The sequence below is a fragment of the Coregonus clupeaformis genome, chromosome 37 (genome assembly GCF_020615455.1).
Source record: "Coregonus clupeaformis isolate EN_2021a chromosome 37, ASM2061545v1, whole genome shotgun sequence".
In the NCBI taxonomy this organism is placed as follows: Eukaryota; Metazoa; Chordata; class Actinopteri; order Salmoniformes; family Salmonidae; genus Coregonus; species Coregonus clupeaformis.
This window is the reverse complement of record NC_059228.1, coordinates 23,799,728-23,803,693: the sequence shown is the minus strand read 5'-3', so window position 1 is coordinate 23,803,693 and position 3,966 is coordinate 23,799,728. Positions and strand designations below refer to the sequence as shown.

Sequence of the window (3,966 nt, the reverse complement as noted above, 5' to 3'; positions counted from 1 at the left end):
CCTTGATGAAAACCTGCTCCAGAGCACTCACGACCTCAGACTGGGGCAGAGGTTCACCTTCCAACAGATCAATGACCCTAAGCACACAGCCACGACAACGCAAGATTGGCTTTGGGACAAGTCTCTGAATGTCCTTGAGTGGCCCAGCCAGAGCCCAGACATGAACCTGATCCAACATCTCTGGAGAGACCTGAAAATAGCTGTGCAGCAACGCTCCCCATCCAACCTGACAGAGCTTGAGAGGATCTGCAGAGAAGAATGGGAGAAACTCCCCAAATAGAGGTGTGCCAAGCTTGTACATTTACATTTACATTTTAGTCATTTAGCAGACGCTCTTATCCAGAGCGACTTACAGTTAGTGAATACATATTTTTTTTTTTATACTGGCCCCCCGAGGGAATCGAACCCACAACCCTGGCATTGCAAACGCCATGCTCTATCAGTGTCATACACAAGAAGACTCGATGCTGTAATCGCTGCCAAAGGTGCTTCAACAAAGTGCTGAGTAAAGGGTCTGAATAATTATGTAAATGTGATATTTCTGTTTTTTTATTTGTAATGACTTTGCAAAAATTTATAAAAACCTGTTTTTGCTTTGTCATTATGGGGTATTGTGTGTAGATTGATGAGGGGGAAAAAACAAGTTAATCAATTTTAGAATAAGGCTGTAACGTAACAATATGTGGAAAAAGTCAAGGGGTCTGAATACTTTCCGAAGGCACTGTATATCTGCTGCAAGACTTCAACACTTTCCAGCTCCCTTCCACACTGAAGCTCGAACACTTGAACACTCTCTCCAGCACTTTACACTCCCTATGGCTCCTTGTATGTTCAATTGGAATTGATGATTCAGGAGTCTGACTGGCTATAGCTTCTCTCAACTTTACTGCTCACACTATCTACTTGCTTTCAGACACCGGCAACCTGTTATTGGCTGTTTGTGATTCTGCTGACAAATCATTTTTCAATAAGGGAAATCACATAGCCCTTTTTTAACAGTCCAAAGGACAGAAAACTCAATGTTCTTTACAATCATTGTGCTTTACAAGACTATATTTCCCTTCTCTCTCCCCTTTCATTGTGTATGTCTCACTGCTCTCTTCTATGCTGTTGTATTTGTGTGCGAGATTTCTTCTCTTAGTTGGCCACATGTCCTTTATTAAGATTAGAATGGATAACTGCATGTGTCATTCTTAATCCCTCTTTAGGGTCTTTAATGAAAATAAGAACATTTAGTATTATTGAGGTTTGCATTTTGTGTGCATTTTGTCCCTTAAGTCACTCCATACCCAAAGCTAGAGCTCCTCTATTGTGCTGAGCCTGGGGCTCCGGAGTTCTAACAGGGGTCTACAGAAGTCCAGTCTACCTACAGCTCCTGCAAATTTTGTTTAATTTCTTAAGAGGGACTTTTTTTATGTGGTACTCACCCCATGGCCATAGGGTCTTGAACAGAGCCCCAGTTCCAGAGCCCACAGCCTCCTCTCTTCTCCTCAGGGGAGATGCCTCTGAAAGACAGGAAAACAACTTTACATTTACCAAGTGTACAAATCTCATTTGCAAGATTGATCAGCACTCACATTCCACTGTGGCATATTCTCTTGCCCCTCAGGTTGAAGCTACTGGTAGTATCCATGATTCTGTTTCCTCCTCCTCCTCTTCTTCCCTTCCCACCCCCCCTCGGACCCGGCCGTCAGAGTCTGCATAATAGGCTGGCCTGTGGAGAACATCAGTGGTGGTAGACAGTTAATCACTGATGGTCCATATAATACGATTTTTTTTTTACAAGGCAATAAAACAATAAAAAGTTTGGCGTGAGCACTTTCAAGCTCATAGGACAGCCACAAGTCAAGGAGGCCAAGAGGTTCCACAGAACAAGATGACCTACTTCTGGATGGAGTACTCCTGTGGTTGCTCCTCTTGGTTGGTCCTATGTTCCCCAAGGAAGGCTCACCTTGCGCCCCTCTCAGCCTCCTCTCCCCCTCTGCTCTCATTCTGGAACCACTCCCCCTCCGGCAGAACTTTTACCACCTAAAAAAACATGGAGAGTGAGCTGGAATAATAATTAGTTGTCCATGCATCTAGAGATAAATATATCTACGGTAAATGTGCCTTCTATGGACAATAACGTTGTATTGTTGGACAATAACATTGTCGATTTTCTCAAAAATAATAGTCTACTGAAACATCCACCCATGTATTCTGTCCCTCATGCTGATTGACATTGCAGCATCAGCACAGCACTGACAAAGCCTAAATCGACTGAATGCTGGACAACTCAATTGTTTCCTGTAGTTGTGGAGCCTCTCAATTTTCCCCTTTCTACATACTGCTGTGTAACTTCCGAAGACAAGTTGGTGCACATGTTTAACAGTTGAATAAACTTCCAATGAGGGCTTGTAATCAGCACTATCACGCCAACTGCTCAAATCGCTTATCATGTCTTTAATGCACCACTTTGACATACAGTCCTCTGCTGAATTAGTCAAGCTTGTCACAATCAAATCTGTATCCGTTTCCTCATTTGGGGGGATTTCTCCAACTATTTTTTGTGCAACTATCAAACACACACAAACCTCTGCATGACAGATAAACCTTTTACGGCTTCAGAGCAGTGGAGGCTGCTGAGGGGAGGACGGTTCATAGTAATGGCTGGAATGGAGTCAATGGAATGGTATCAACCACATGGAAACCATATTTGATACCATTCCATTGACTCCATTCCAGCCAGGAAGCGGCACAGGTCCTAAAGGAAGCGGCACAGGTTCTAATCGAGGGACTTGTCATCTCCCGTCTGGATTACTGCAACTCACTGTTGGCTGGGCTCCCTGCCTGTGCCATTAAACCCCTACAACTCATCCCGAATGCCGCAGCCCGTCTGGTGTTCAACCTTCCCAAGTTCTCTCACGTCACCCCGCTCCTCCGCACACTCCACTGGCTTCCAGTTGAAGCTCGCATCTGCTACAAGACCATGGTGCTTGCCTACGGAGCTGTGAGGGGAACGGCACCTCTGTACCTTCAGGCTCTGATCAGTCCCTACACCCAAACCAGGGCATTGCGTTCATCCACCTCTGGCCTGCTGGCCCCCCTACCTCTGCGGAAGCACAGTTCCCGCTCAGCCCAGTCAAAACTGTTCGCTGCTCTGGCACCCCAATTGTGGAACAAGCTCCCTCACGACGCCAGGACAGCGGAGTCACTCACCACCTTCCGGAGACACTTGAAACCCCACCTCTTTAAGGAATACCTGGGATAGGATAAAGTAATCCTTCTACCCCCCCCTTACCCCACCCCAAAGAAAAAAAAAGAAAGAAAAAAAACATATTGTAAAGTGGTTACCCCACTGGCTATAAGGTGAATGCACCAATTTGTAAGTCGCTCTGGATAAGAGCGTCTGCTAAATGACGTAAATGTAAATATTATGAACCGCCCTCCCCTCAGCAGCCTCCACTTCTTCAGAGTACATTCAAAACTCCCAATGGGCTGTCACTGATGGCCATTCTGAGCTGTCTAGACTTATGACTATAGCCACATAAGAGTAAGACCATCTTGAAATTTCCTGAGCTTCCACTGTTCTGCTCACAGTTTGAAACCACAAGTGAAACAGAGTGGAAGCTCGCGAGTTCAGGGTGGTCGTGCGAGGCTACTATGACTATGAATTTGAGAGAGGTGAACATTTCTCCAACCTCATTCTTCAGCATTATGTGGCAAGGCTACTGTTATGTTTACATTGGGACTAAGGACTGCACCATTACGTTGAAACAATATTATGTAAAACAATATAAGATGCGTAACTTACTGTACTGCAATGCTTCAGAGACACCATTCCTCTTATAACAGCGTGCCTTGCTGATGGATCCCTAAGATTTCCCCTGTCTTGTCTTATTAGCCAATGGTGTACAGCTCAAGTGAATTGGAGTGAAGTGGATTTTAGACCCTTCTTACTATTTATTTTTGCCTACTTTTTGGACT

At 44.9% G+C, this 3,966-nt stretch overlaps 1 long non-coding RNA gene across 1 annotated transcript; it reads right to left on the bottom strand.

Annotated features, from left to right (window-relative positions):
- Positions 1-1,343: 1,343 nt before the first annotated feature.
- On the bottom strand, positions 1,344-2,024 carry LOC123482737. Its single transcript, XR_006657906.1, has 3 exons — positions 1,886-2,024; positions 1,578-1,714; positions 1,344-1,505 (listed from the first exon to the last, which is right to left on the bottom strand). It is a non-coding gene; the product is annotated as an uncharacterized LOC123482737 (long non-coding RNA).
- Positions 2,025-3,966: the final 1,942 nt, after the last annotated feature.